The 15,300-nt window shown below is 40.7% G+C and overlaps 1 protein-coding gene and 2 long non-coding RNA genes across 6 annotated transcripts in view; 2 read left to right on the forward strand and 1 right to left on the reverse strand.

The window, feature by feature from the left end:
* Nucleotides 1-1,868: 1,868 nt before the first annotated feature.
* LOC111079647 lies at nt 1,869-4,240 on the forward strand. 2 transcript variants are annotated; one of them, XR_005967607.1, is made up of 5 exons: nt 1,869-2,107; nt 2,397-2,522; nt 2,606-2,666; nt 3,112-3,989; nt 4,045-4,240. It is a non-coding gene; the product is annotated as an uncharacterized LOC111079647 (long non-coding RNA). The 2 variants fall into 2 exon arrangements; XR_002608385.2 differs by having other exon boundaries at nt 4,059-4,240.
* On the reverse strand, nt 2,559-5,192 carry LOC111080988. Of its 2 annotated transcripts, none has more exons than XR_005967605.1 (5): nt 5,084-5,192; nt 4,498-5,009; nt 3,509-4,423; nt 2,951-3,442; nt 2,559-2,885 (listed from the first exon to the last, which is right to left on the reverse strand). It is a non-coding gene; the product is annotated as an uncharacterized LOC111080988 (long non-coding RNA). The 2 variants fall into 2 exon arrangements; XR_005967606.1 differs by having other exon boundaries at nt 2,936-3,442.
* Nucleotides 5,193-7,733: 2,541 nt separating this feature from the next.
* The window catches only part of LOC111081371 (Down syndrome cell adhesion molecule-like protein 1 homolog), a 92,573-nt gene continuing 85,006 nt past the window's right edge, over nt 7,734-15,300 (forward strand). The window contains exon 1 of one of the 2 annotated variants that reach the window (XM_041592256.1): nt 7,734-8,005. The gene's annotated coding sequence lies outside the window, so the exon portion shown is untranslated. The remainder of the gene's footprint in view (nt 8,006-15,300) is intronic. The other variant, XM_041592255.1, reaches the window with a different exon arrangement.

A 15,300-nucleotide genomic window follows, 5' to 3' on the forward strand; every position in this document is an offset into this window, starting at 1 on the left:
GCGATGACGATGATGCTGATTCTGATTCTGCTGAAGAGCCAGCCAGCGGAGATGCAGCAAGTGGAGGTAGCAGTGAAGATAGCCAGGGTATGCGGCATGTGGCATGGACTAATAGGCTGACGAGCCAAGACAAAATTGATGTCTGTGGTTTCTGTGGTTAACAGAGAGTGCCCTTTAAATATGTATGACCAGCGATATCAGTGGTCTCAGGCCTCTTGCCGTGCCTGTCACTCATAAGTTTCCATTATCACATGCCAAACATTTAGGCCGCTATTAATTTCATGCAAGAATTATAAGATGCACCATACACAGTCATGCCCCATTTTGTTCAGCAGTTGGAGGGTGTATGCCTCCTCGCTCTGCAATTTTTGCCTTGTGTGCATAATTTATATTTCAGCGAGGGGCAGCCGAGTCTTAGCAAATGCCACACAGCAGGGTACACAGCGAAGGCAAACCGGAGTGACCATATTTAACATTACGGCAGCACAGTGGACAAATTCCATTGAAAATCTTCTGCATCGAAATCTTTGTCCAAGAGGCTAGCTTTTATTTCCGCTGCTATTCAATATTATTTGATATTTTAGGCCAAGAATTTTTAACTAAAAGTTGCCTTAAATTAAATTACTAATAATTTAATCAATTAACTTTTGAGGGTCCACATTGTCCAGCGAAACTCGCCTCTAATTTGGTTCAAAAAATAATCCCAATTATTGTTGCAAAAATATATGCAAGAATAACTTTGAATTAAATTATGTGGAGAATTTTGCTGGGGCTTCCCACAGTTCATCAGATGACAACAAAAAAATAAAAACAAAAACATAATAAAAATGCAGAGCAGTAGCAAACGACTAGCAGGGCCATGCATCATCATCATCATCATATACAGCAGGACCAGGGACCAGCAGCAGCAGCACCAGCAGCAGCAGCAGCAGCAGCAGTGGCAACAAAAACTACACCAACAAGCTATACTAACTAAATCCTATTATGAACTTTGAGCTTATGGAAAGACTTCAAGCGGCGCATCGTCTGCCACACGGACAAACTTGGCAGTCCTGGAACCACTCGGTCCCTGTCCCTGTCCCCTGTCCTTTGCCCCTCTACGAGTACGAGTATGTCTGGGGTGTGTGACTGTTTGTTAGCAACATTTACACTTCTGCATAATTAAGTTATGTGCACGGCACTACAACACACAAAAACATATATACATATATGCACATACACATACAGATATGTGCAAGTAGTCGTATACATTGCATATGTATATGGGGTATATGGGATTCACCTTTGGTCTGACATTTTGCGGCTGGCCGTAGTTTTTCATTGCGCATACGCCGCATGAACCGACCCGACGCAAGGTTATGCCGCTTTAATTGTTATAAATTATGTATAAATTAGTTAGCTCTATTAAAGTATCGCACTTTAAGTGGCAGTAGCTGAGCAAAAGCAAAAGCAACGGCAACGGCAACCAGAAGCGCACTGCAAACACCCAGACAAACTGTAGCTGCACAGCTGTTGGCAATTTGAAATTTCTTGCTTGGTTTGGCACAATTTCCGTTCTCTGTTCGCCCTCAATTTATCAGCTGAATGTCGACGCTGTGCATTGAAAACAATTGGCAGCTAATTTTGCTGAAAATTCCAATCCATTCCAATTTTTTATGCTCGTTTTGTGCAACTGAGTAACGATACCGTACCGAGTCGCTGAGACGCTGTGCAACCACTGGGGAACCAGGGAGCCAAGGCGCCAGAGAGCCAGTCAGGCGATTGCCTCTGGCTGGCGGTTTCATCTGCATTGCAATTGTGAAATGCAAAATACATTTCTAATGAATATTGAAGTGTGAAATTTGAATTGATTGCATTTGATTTGTGGATTTGCAGCTGGATATTTACTTTGAGGCGTTCCAGTGATGCCGAGCGGACTGCAGCCGAAAGGGAAATGTCAATGGAAATGGTAACCATTCAGAAAGCCTTTAGAAATTCAATTCAGCAGGCAGACAGTCAGTTGCCAATGAAGCACTGGTAAATACTCGTAGAGTGCACAGTGAGTCGAAGTACTAATGTATGCACAAAGACGATGTTTGTTTGATATGAGAACATATTGGATTAAATGGTTTGTGGCTCTTTGATAAGTCAAAACGTTGTTGTCCCCTAGGACCTTTAACCTTTTCACTAACGTTGACCATACAATTAAAAACAATACACGTGGATGGTTGTTTTATTCATTCGTTACAACTGAAACCCTCTGGAGTATTTTTTGGAGACTTAAGAAGCAAAGCGCTCAGCATAAAAGCATAAACTGTATATTTATCCAGCAACATCATATTTCCATTTACTCTAAAGATTGGCGATTCAGTATCAAGTTTTTATTTAACACTTGGAATTTTATTCATTCGTTTCAGTTGGCATTACCAGTTAGATTGTGAAAATCGTAAAGTTCTATAGAATTTTGAGCTTTGAACCGCTTTGAACTAGATTAAAGATCTATTCTTGTTTCCGGCTATGAGAATATATAAAATAAATGCAATGTATGTATCCCCAACAACCTTCATTTTAAAGTTGAATAATATTTTAATATTTTTATTTTATTTTATTACGTATACGTCGACAGTTCGGGAAAGGAATCACTGCGCTCAACATAAGAGAGTTACGGAGAGATATTTTCAAAGAAGGTAAATTTTGTTGTTTAAGATATCTTTAGTCGTATTTACTAGAGAAAATCGTTGGGCATCTGCTGGGTTGCAACTTGAATTAATCTATGTGAATGCAGCACAGTTCGTTGGTCGAACAATCGTGGGACTCAAATGTCAGTTGTGGATGTTTGTTCGTATCTGCACATTGATTAGGCACTGCCGATATTGGCACACAACCTCCTCCATTTGTTGCACAATCTGGTAATTTAAATTGTATACATATAATTAATATACATACATGCTTTTACTTAATCATTTTTTACTCCTGCTTCCGTTTGAGAAGTAAAACAATGCGCTCAGCACTAAAGATAAAAATATATATTTATCCAGCAACATCATATTTCCATTTACTCTGAAGATTGGCGATTCAGTATCAAGTTTTTAGTTTTTATTTAACACTTGGAATTTAATTCATTCGTTTCAGTTGACATTACCAGTTGGAGTGTGACAATCGTGGAATTCCATAGAATTTCGAGCTTTGAACCGCATCCTAGATTAAAGATCGACTCTTGTTGCTGGCTATGAGAATATATAAAATAAATGCAATGTATGTATCCCCAACAACCTTAATTTTAAAGTTGAATAATATTTTAATATATTTTTTTTTTATTTTATTACGTATACGTCGACAGTTCGGAAAAAAAATCACTTTCCAAAGTGGGTATTAACAACGCAATCGTAGTTCTCAAATGTCAGTCGATCATGTACACATTTTGGAGGGATTGGCTCACAACCTCCTCCATTTGTTGAACAATCTGGTAATTTAAATTGTATACATATAATTAATATACATACATGCACTTACTTAATAATCTACTTACTGCTGCTTCCGTTTGAGAAGTGAAACAATGCGCTCAGCACTAAAGATAAAAATATATATTTATCCAGCAACATCTATTACCATATACTCTGAAGGTTGGCGATCCAGTGTCAAGTTTTTAGTTTTTATTTAACACTTGGATTTTAATTCATTCGTTTCAGTTGGCATTACCAGTTAGAGTGTGAAAAACGTGGAGTTCTATAGAATTTTGAGATTTGCACCGCATTGTAGATTAGGGATCGATTCTTGTTTCTGGTTGTGAGATGATGGACTTTGAGCTGCCATTGGACGGCACTTGGGCCAACGCTCTCAATATTCCAGTTAAGGAGATATATTTATATAGCAAAATACTTTTGTTATTTAAAATATCTTTCTTCGCATTGAACTGTAGAAAATCTTTTGATTTGTGGCGTTCACAACCTGGGAACAAAAATTGTATTTCTTTCGTACTATTTATTTTGGTATTATTTACTTACCAGGCGGTAAATAAACATATAATGCGCTCAGCAGCATAGATAAAAATATATCATAATACAGCAACATCGTTACAGAATCAGCAATCGGCCGGTATCTTCTCATGCCAGTTAATGAGTCATACGGACTGTCATACGGACAGTTAAAAGGAATTTTTGAATTCACTTGATCTGCCTGGAATGCCACCACATGTATTGTTTTTTATTTGTTAATATTTGTAGGCGTGCTATGACAAAATAAACAGTCGAAATAAGCCCGACTTGTGCCGTCTTCAAACGATCAAACACGGGCCTAGTTCTTACAGTCTAAGCTGTTTAAAAGTCCTTGATACAACAAAGGAGAATCTCCCTGGTTTGTTGATTCATACATTCCCCTCTGTTGCGAATAAACTTCATCCCTTTTCGACATTTCTCCTTACAATATCCTGTGTTGTCCCTGCAACCTTAAAATGGATATTTGCATATTATATATTATAGGTATTATATATATATATTAAAGGTATACACTTGTACATACGATTGGAGGCGTTGGAGGCGAGCAAACAGGCGCTCACTATCAAAGCTAGGAAGAGATATTTACACAGCAAAATCATGGTTCCATTTACCTTGAAGACTGGCGATTCAGGGACACTTTTATAGTTTTTCTATAACACTTGGAATCAAATTTATTCGTTACAGTCGAAGCATTGCGAAAGGTAAAAACTTTTTTTATATCAGAGAACGTCAGTCGTATTTATTGTAGATAATCTTTGTGTTACATTTGTGGATTTAGATTACAAAAATGTTCATAATATTTAAAGCCGAATGGTTTGCTATCTGAACATAGCCAGCTCAAAATGAAAGCAACGACGTCCGAAATCTAATGGATATTGCGCTTCTGTTTGCGTCGGGTCTTGCCGAAAATTTCTTTGACACAACAATTGAGAAAGGTCCGGGTGCCTTCATCCTCCATACATTCCGCTCGGAAACGTATACTATTCATGTTTGCTGGACATCGAGACATACATTCTCCAGTGTTGTCCCTGCAACCTGCAATCAATTAATATTGCACATTATAATATTTAGTTATTGTGTTATTCAATTGTGTACACATATGTACATACGTTTAGATTTGGAGTTAAATCTAAGCGCTTGAGCGCCTGTGAATATCAAAGCTAAGAAGAGATATTTATACAGCCAATTCATAGTTCCATGTACTGCGAAGATTTACAATTAAGTCGATAAGTGCCATTTTTATACATAGTTGTTATAACGTACAACTGTTTGGCATTTAATTCATTCGTTACAATTGACAGCCCATTTGAAGGTGTAGCTAAATACTATTTAGAGGATTCTGCATAACGCTTGGAAATTCATTCGCTTCAAGCCAAAAGTGAGTGTGGTATCCAGCTTCCACTTGGCAGAATTTATATCGCAACTTGCAATCAGTGGCTGGGCGGAATGGTGCTGCATAATTGCAAAAGTATTGCAATTTGGCATCTTCCGCTTTTGGAATAGAGTCTACTTCAGAATTTAATTGAATTATCCGTGCTGCAGTTGTAGCGAAATCCTTGCCAAGCCACAGAACGAGTGGATTGCCGAGAGAAAAGCAGCGAAGAGAAGAGGAGAACAGAAATACCTAAAACGGAAAACCGAGAATTCCGGAGTCATGTTTTAATAATTTTTGCAGCAACAATAACACTGGCAAAATTCAATTTTATTCAATAATATTAGCTGCTGGCTGCCGCCTGTTTGCGGCCGCCAACTTTGGTCCCTGTTTGGCTGCAACCGCAGTGGGCGCCTGGCACTGGAACCTGAACCTGAAGTCTGAATACCCAATGGATGGTACACACACACCTCCATCTCCTTCTCCATCTTCTTCTCTAACAGTTTCGTTTGTTTGACTTGGCCGCAAACTTGAAGCCAAGTTTTGGCTAGTTAAGCCAAAAACCGCCATCTGCCGCATACTCGTGTGCATGGAAATTGGGTCGCCGAAGGATCCACTCCTTAGCAGTCACTCGCCTTTCTGCCAGAGCAAGTCCAGGCTTTGTATATGGAGCTAGCCGTTGTTTGCCCAATAATCTACTTCAGCTCTTCACATATGTATGTGTGTACGTATGTATATATACCGGAACTTGTCGTGGGGCAAGGAGCCTGGTTTTGTTGATTTTCTGACGCAGCTGGTGCGAAGTTGTGTCAAAGCCCCAAAAGGTTTGATTTGTTAATTTGTTATTGGTTTGCCATTGGCACTGGTAGTTGGGGAAGTTGGTTCCTAATATAATTGGGTAAAGATTTAATCGAAACACTGCCAAGCACTTGCCAATTTAATTGACTATTTCTAGAGAGTATTTTGCCGGTTACTGCTGAACTGGTTAAGTAATAAGATTAAAGCTGTATTCCCTGTTCGATACTGGGCCTAATATCAGGGTTAAAGCTCGGCCCACTGGGTGGCACTTAAATATTCATTTCTGGGCCTCCGCCAGCAGCTGCTCCGAAATCCGAGACGATCACAAATTATATGTTAATGCAATTGTAATTGATACAAATTTGATTTCGGAAGGAATAAAAAATATGTACGTGGCACCAGCCTGATGCTGACGGCATTGGAAATGAGAAATCATTTGGTGGAGGCAGCGGCAGCGGCAGGCAGCCTTTTGTGTGTGTGTGTGTGGCAAACTCGTATGGCTGGCATATTGTGCCACCACGTGTCAGCTGCCAGTTGGGCAGCTTGCGTGGGTGGTTGGGTCTGGGTGCCTTGGTTCTTGGGTTCTGGGGTCTGGAGGTGGTTGCCAGTGTAGCCCTGCAAACGTTTGAGATAACGTAATAATTTATATGAACTTTACAGGGTCATTAATTTAAAGCTTATTCAGTTGTTCAAGATTTATTAAATTAACTCAAGTTGTGGCAGCCAAGCAGTGGGTGGTGCGGCGCCACAGCAGTGGGAGCAGTGGCTGGGATTGCGGGCGCCCAAGGACGCTCAAGCACAGGAAATTTAAGACGTTTTGGCCCTGTTTAGCGCGTAGAGTAAGTCAGTTGGAGCTGATGGAAAGTGGAATGCTACTCGTATGATTTCTGGGGTGTTTTTTTTTGTCTAGCACAAATGATTGAAATTAGCTGATATTAATTGAAATTAAATGAACGGCGGGCGCTTTATTAAAATGATTCGAGATTTAACATTGTGAAATAAGATTTTATAAAATATTATCTATTAATATTATTTACTTAATAATAATTAAATTAAGCGCTAACCTCTTGCCTTTCCAAAATGAAGTTTGCTTTTGCAAATTGATCAAATACAATGGAATTAAATACGTTATTAGTCCAAATAATATTAATAATAGAAAATACGAAAATCTGCGGCGCTGTGAAGGACCGACCAAAAGCCAAAACCGAACGCAATCCAATTTATTGCAGAAACCGCATCGGGCTGGTCGGAATGGGATTGGGGCGTGTCTGGCAACGGGAATAGGTTCGTCTATTCATCTGCTCAGGTAAATGTTGCTATAAAAACAAAAATACCAACAACTGCAAGATGGAGCAGCATTTTGATGGAAACGCTGCAATTTGGCAGCGCTGCAGGTGGAGGCAGCGAAGGGATATCAAATACCCGTCAGCAGCCCTATACCCTGAGCCAGCACCAGCACCAGACCCAGCCACAGACCTAGATGGAGCGGCAGAGTGTGGGGAGGGGGGGAGACTCGGGGATAGAAATGTAAGAGGAATATTCATAGAATTGCCAATGCTTGACTGGCAACAACCACAGAAAATGCATTGAATTGAAAATGTTTGAATTTATATTGCAAGTTTGACTTGATTGAGGCACTTGATATCGTTTCCTTTTTGACAGAGCCGGCGACGCCACTTGACGGGTCCCTGCCCCACGCCGAGCACTGAGTGCGAGTGGATTAAGAGTGGACCAACCACATGCTGGGGCCGGGGCCACTCCACTAACGAGCTTCGAACATCCACTCATCGATGGGAAACGGATTCAGTCCTCAAGTAGACACAATGCGTACTTGCGGTCATCGGAAATTAACTAAAAAAAGGTTAGATATGAATTTTTATTAATTAATGAGAGAAAAAAATATTGGTAGCTCATTTATAATCGTGAGCCAGTCAAGTAGACTCCCAAAATGAACATCTTAGAAATTTATTCCTTTTATTTCTTTTTTTTTTTGACTTTATCTACAAGATTTATTTATTTATTATATTTAATTATTTAAATCATATATATGAATGTGTACAATGATTTTTAATATTTAATATTTGTTTAATCGTGATTGATTTTTTTAGTAGAAATTTTAATTGTAATAATTTGTATTTTGTTTTTAATTAATTTTATTAAATGCATAAATTTATTTTTATGTTTTGGCATAAAAACATTCTTGTCAAGTGTCTAATTGATTAGACAATTGCTAAATTCGTATGCTAAATCATAATTAAAGCGATTAAACAAATGTTAAATAGTATGAAGAATTTTCTTTAGCCCTCAAAATTGATTAAAACATGCCCCTGCCCGTTCCTCTATAGCACAGCAAAATGTTGGGCATTTGCAAAAACATGGAGCCTTGGTGCTCGACAAAATCATTTCACCGTGCGATGCTTAGCTTTTACGGCCGGACAGAACGTACTGGCGAAGCCACTGAATAATAAAAGTCACAGTTTAAACATTAATTAGAGCCATCGATGCGCAGCCAACGAAAATACCCATTGATAGGGCCAAGGGCCACGTGTCGTGAATGCCAAATACGAATCACGTAGCGGGCGAATCCTCCATGCAGCGACCTGTTTAATGTGGATAACAATTTCAGCCCCCCATTTGGAGACTTTTTGTGTGCGTTTTTGTGGTGTGTCATCCGCAGAATTGCCAGAAACTAACCGCAAGACAAAATCCGTCGGCGAAGTTTTATCGGGGGGAGTTTAACACCGTTTTTGGTATGCGTGGTCTGCCTTGATTTTACGACATTTTTGGCAGCGATTTCCATAAGTCCCTGCTCCTGTTCCAGTCCCAGGGCCCTGCCCCAGTCGCAGTCACAGTGTGTCCTAGCCAGAGAACAGCCAACTCCATAAAATTACAAGATACTACCTGTTAGAAGTTTCTCTCCGCCGAAATTCCAATAAACTCACTGCACAATATTAGTTTTATGCGGCACACACACAAACAAGGAAAATACGAGTAATATAAAAAGAAAAAGAACAAAACTAGCAAAAAAAAAAAAGAAAAACGAGTAAAGTCTGAGCACAGCAGAGCAGAGAAAAGAAAAAAAAAACGGAAGAAACAAAAAAACTGCGAAATCATTTAAGCAAACAGTCACAGACTTTGGCAGTCTCTCGTTGGATCTACGATACCTGCATGGAAAACTTTCAGCTATGTGACTTTCAGAATTTTTAGTTTTGATTTCAAGAGTTTGCCCCGTTCTCATTGTTGTTGCCAGCTTAGTTTTGGTTTTGGCTACGGCTTTGGCTTTGGCTGCAAATATTGCAAGTTGTGCCAAAGTCACGTGCAAGTTTACAGACATTCGGTTTGGTCCTGTTCTCTCCAGGCACTGGCACGGGCACGGGCACGGGCACTTGGCACCCTTAAAATGGATTCCAGGCTCCAGGTTTCTGTTCGTTTTTCTCAACACTTTAAACTAGCCATGGACTGTCCGGAGTGCTGCTCTCTATTAGTTAGCTCAAGAAACCTTTATTAAAGAATTGTCCATTGAAGTTCTCCACTCAGTTTCAGCTGGTTTCTTGTCTCTTTCATCTACAGTGTTAAATTTTCTTTACGTTCCACTGCCTGAAAAGAGATTACAATAAATCTTTTGATCTTTTTGATGCCGAATAAAATATAAAGAGAACAATTTTTCATCAACTTTAAGCTTATTCCTTTTGGCTTGCAACCATTTTGTGTATTTCCTCAATTTGTTGCACTTTTTCTATTAACTTTGCTGCCATTTCTGCCCACAAAACAATTTCCATAAAAACAAAACAATTGTTCGCAGTGAATATTTCTCTTGTTCTGCGCCATTTGGCATATTAAAAATAATTTTACAAGGCAAATAAATTGGATGCACAAATGTATGAGAAGGGGGATATGAATTTTTCAAGTAGTAGTTTCTTTCACAGTAATGGAAATTTATGGTTTATGGTATCAGGAAGCCAAAACTTTCAGAACACCTTTGTGTGGGCCAAATCTTTATTAATGTTGATACCATAGTCCCTGGGTTAGAGCTACATAGCCGTACATATTTCTGAATATATATATTTTTATTTTTATTTACCATATTCATCGGGGTACATTTAACTTAGAGGTTTTAAGGTATACAACTGTTTATCAGTATATAATTTTTATTTAAATATCTATTACTTGCAACTGTGCATCTGCTTACTGTCTGTTTATATTTCATCGACATCCACATGTTCATCAATAATTACAATGCATACATCCTTCCCATACATCCCCCCTATGTGTACCTGCACAACGATATTTCTTTCCGTTCACTGAAAATCTCGTCCCAACTTACAAATCGCTGTCCAAACATGTTCATTTGAATGGGTAAACGCCAAGGAGAACTACAGCCCCTGCGCAGTTAGGCAACCCCCTGTGTGCCACATCCCCAGCTCCACAGCTCCCCAGCTCCCCAACTCCCACTGCCTCCCGCCGAACTTGAGCTCCAAAGTGAGCGTAAGCAGGAACTGCTCAACACCTTTTTGCAGCGGTGAATGGAGCATAAGAAATCATATCAAGCGCTTCAATGTGCGGATATAATATATATAACAATTTTCACACAATTTTCCTAACACGTTATTTGCGCGTATTTCATATATCCTTACTGCCAGGATGCCTGCTCGTGCTCCGCCGCCTGTACATGTGTGTGTGTGTGTGTGTGTGCGTGTGAATTAGCGGCAAACGGATGTTGAATTGGTTTGCCTTTGCTCCGTTCTTCGCTCCTTCGCCTGCCAGTCAAGTGTAAAGATGTGTGCGCCTGTGCCTGTGCCTGTGTCTGTGTCTGTGTGAAGGAGGAGCATCTTGTGGCTGCTGCTGTTACCAGGTACTCGCAGAGCACATGGGAGTATTTGTATTCGTGTGGACTTAGTCTTCAGAATATAAGTCTTGAAGCAGCAAAAATTGAACTCGGTGTCTATGCCATTATGCCATAAAAAATCAAGTAAAATTCTCTGGCATCAAGAATGGATGAATGGATCAAGAGAAGAGAAAGAAAGTTCATTGCTGTTGAATTGTAAATTGGTTTTGGGCTGCTGCTGGGTGGAAACCCAGTTGGCGCCTAATCCCTGGGTATTCTCTAGTCGAATGCTCGTCTCTGGCGCTCCTACTGGCTGCTTCTCGTCCAATGTTGACTGCTTGTTTTTATTCCCTTCTTTCGAGAGCGGAATGTGCTCGCCGTGTGCGACTGTGTGAGGAGTCCTAGCACGTTGGCACGCTTAAATCAAAGCAATTTGCCAAGCACAATCGTGTTGTAAATTATCGCCGCAGGATTTTGTTTTATTAAACCGAGAGTGGGTCGTCTGGGCTCGGATATGTGTGTGTGTTTTTTTTTTCTTGTGAGTTTCCTGAGATTGGTCCGGGCTTCTGGCATGGATTCCCGTTGATTGCTGCTGGGATTATATGCAGGGCATATTTAAAGTAGCCAGAGTTTCCAATTCCATTTTTGGCTTTGCCATTAATCAGACATTATTAAAGTCGCGCCTTAAAATTTTTTTTTTTTCAAAAGTTTCCACTGAATTGGATCACAATCAGCTGCTTAGACACGAGTTGTCTATTTGATAATAAGAAATGTAAGCCAAAAAATACTCTCAGGCGTGTGTCAGTCTCTCGTATCTTTTTGTAAACAGTTTGCCCATTTATTTAGGCACTATTTGACCAGACGATTGGCGACTTTGCCTTGCAGATAAATCAGCAGCATCGGCAGCATCGGCAGGGGGTGCGAAACAAAGGCAGTGCCGGAGCCCTATCTAAGGCCTCGCAGATAAGCAATATTCGGGCTCAATCTGACTATAAAATGCACGCCCTTTCCATCAGTTTCCATCAGTGCCGTGCAGTCAGCAAAGTGAACCAGTTCGAATAGTGTTCTATGTAGTGTTCTAGTAATTACTGCAGCTTCTTTAAGTAGTAACCATTAAAAGGTCGTCGTATATTGTTCGTATCGACCTTTTGATTTACTACTTTAAAAAGTGCAGTCCAAGTCAACGGAACTCTGTGCGCTTAGAGCTATCAAATATTGTTTTAATATACGTATTAATAGTCGAAATAATCGGATGTCTAAGTAGTTGATACAAGGGCGATGAATGTAATTGAACTTTCGCATTGTGTGACCTACTTAAATGTCCGATTGTTGAAAGCCCCATTGACCAGCTGAGTGGAGTAGCTGGAGCGTTAATAGCATAACAATATGTGTCTAAAATATAACTGCTGTAATAAGCTTAGAAATATATATAGATTATCTTCTTAGTCCCATCAAGTTTTGATTGGCATTTCGCAAACATTTGAGTTTAGATTTACTTTGTTTTCTTTTTTAGGTAAACTCATTAGTCAAGCCGCAGCAGACAGCACTGACTGCCTGTATTTACATGCATAAATCAAAGTAGCGATAAGGTTAATACAATTGCTGCACCCACACACGGCTGCTGGCTTAACACCTCGCTGCTGATGTGAGTTTGAATGAAGGAAACAGACAGACAGACAGACTGGCAGGCAAGGCTGGCAGGGCAGGCAGGTGCGCGTACCGATTTAGCTGGCATGTGTGTAGGTAACAATGTGGCCAAAATAGCATGACAAACCCACAACAGCAGCAATAACAATGGGCCACAACAATATCAAGCGAAGAGCTACAGGCGACAACAGACAGCAAAATGGTGTTAAAGCTGCCATCCAGCATCCAGCCATGCCCCATGGCTGACATTTTCGCCATTTTTTGCACGTGTGTCAAAGCTCTGACAATGAAGAGAGTGTGTGCGTGAGCCGATGGTGTGACTGTGTGAGTGTGATTCCTCAGGTATGCCAGCTGTGTGACTATGTCGCTTATGCGAATGATTTTTCACTCATGTCGAAATACATTTTTATAAATTCTGACAGGGCATTTGTTGTGTGTTGTGCTCAGTGCTGCTTGCCAAGCAGATAAAAATGTTTACCCTTCTGCCCGGCCAAACAGAGCCTTGCCTGTATGGAATAAATGAATGAGCTTATGGAGGGATGTGTCCATTGTCCCGGTCCATGACCTATCGATGCCATGAAAAAGATGCTCAGCTCGAAATTCCCCTCTTAACCTATGGAAAGTGATTCATGGCACATAATAAACTGTTACTAAAAAAATGCTTGCTACTTCATTGGTTTGCATGGAAAATAAACTCGCTTTTGGTGCTGATCCGAAGGTATTGCCGCGAGTCCGAGCAGATCGAGAGGGTTTTTCGCCATGTGCCCTTCATTGAGACATCGCAGTGGCATCTGCTGGCGACTCTCCCCAAAAGGAAAGAAAGAAACGCAGGCAGCCAAACAAATTATGAGCTCATAAACCTCCGGAGCTCATTAAACGGAGGCAACAACTCGCATCACGACGAATCATGCCACCACATCCTCGGGGCGACAGAATAAATGAGCTGTCAAGAGCTCTCTAAACAGGGTCATCTACAACGTGGTGGGGCAGCCACAAGCAGCTGGGATAATAAACCAAATAAATATTATAACTTCATCAAAACTCAACAGTTCGGAGCTCTCACAGCCCCGCCCCACCACTCCACCCAAGGCTGAAAGTGTTGAGGCGCAAAGATTGATGATAAGAGACAAAACGAAAGCGAATGACCGACATCCTCTTTCTGCATGGAGTGTCCAAGTCGGCGACTGACTCAAATATTTTGACCAAATTCCTTTTCTCTTTAGGCCCCGCCCATCAGCGTCTCATAACGTTGACATTTCCAGCACAGTTCAATGGGCATCAAAATATCAATGTGTTTGTTGTATCTATCTATTGTTCTTATCTGTGGGTGGGGTGCTGGTAGGTAGAGGCCCTGACAGGGCATGAGAAATGGGATGCTGGCCGCCTGTCCCTTTGTTTGATTGACTTGGCATGGCCTTTGTTTCAATGACTCGAAACATCTTGAAGATAACTTGTCCAAATACAGACAGACGTTGGGTGGGGGACAGTGGCAGGCTGACTATGCGACGTGCTGTTTGCTTTGCTTGGCCGCCTTTCCCTTTCCCAAATAAATTTCTAATTTTTCGGTTATTTTCTTTTATTTTTTTTTTGTCATTTTTTGGTTCAGTGACTGGCGACGAGTAGTTCAATATTTTCAACGTCATTTACGTGTCATTTACTTCTGCACAAGAAGTATATACCCCGCCTACCTGCCTGCCAGACAGCCCAATTCGTGTTTTCTTATCGCCGCCCGACGTTCCTCCCCATCATTAGGTCACGACGCCCGCACATCTGACTGTGGCGAGGAAAATAAAAGCAAAATCCAAGGGAAATGTCATTGGGCTCGCGTTGATTTGTTTGCCTGGCAATTATTATCCTTATCGTTGACACAAATCGCCATTTAATGAGTTCAATGCTTTTGTGTCATGTTTGTATTTGCCATTGATTTACTTCACTGACAGTGTCTAAGCAGGCCACTTTGGCGATTATGCTCCAGTAGCTTAATAAGGATCACAATTCGCTGGCTGTGGCTGCCGATGCTGCGGCTGCGGCTGACAGCTGGCGAATATTTCAACGCTCAAGTCAATTAATTGGCTCGCTTAATGTAAATCCCCTGGCAACTGTCGCCATGCCATTCTTCAATCAGAAATTAGTTGGGCATAAAGTGAAGGGAGAACACAAAAAAGTGGCACTAAGTTATTAAATAAATATAATACAATTACTTTGCATACTTCCATTTGTTGGGAATATATTTCCAAGCCTCCAGGAACTTCCACCACAAAACTAAACATTCAACAGTACCTTTCGGTTCAGAGAAAATCGCAGTAAATTCCAGTCGGTACGTCTAATAAATCATTTACTTGGCCAGGGCATAAATTACAATTAAAACTGAAATATAATTATGTTATCTGGGGGTAACTTTTCATTGAGGCAACAGACAAACGAGCTCACCAAACACTCCCCCAAGCCAACCCAACCCAAACCCACATTTGCATGCAACATAAATAGTCAGAGAGGGAGAGAGAGATGTTGTGTGTGCGACCTTTTGCTGGGAGTATTCTCACCTTTTAGCAACTATTAATTATGTCTCCATTAGATGGACACAATAGTCGAAATGTCGCAAAAGTTTTGCTGTTCGAGCAGTTTGGCCATTGGGGTGCGGTGCCGCACATAAATCTGCATAAAGGGAATCCCCAAGCCCAACC

Source organism: Drosophila obscura, unplaced genomic scaffold (genome assembly GCF_018151105.1).
Source record: "Drosophila obscura isolate BZ-5 IFL unplaced genomic scaffold, ASM1815110v1 contig_179, whole genome shotgun sequence".
Lineage (NCBI taxonomy): Eukaryota > Metazoa > Arthropoda > Insecta > Diptera > Drosophilidae > Drosophila > Drosophila obscura.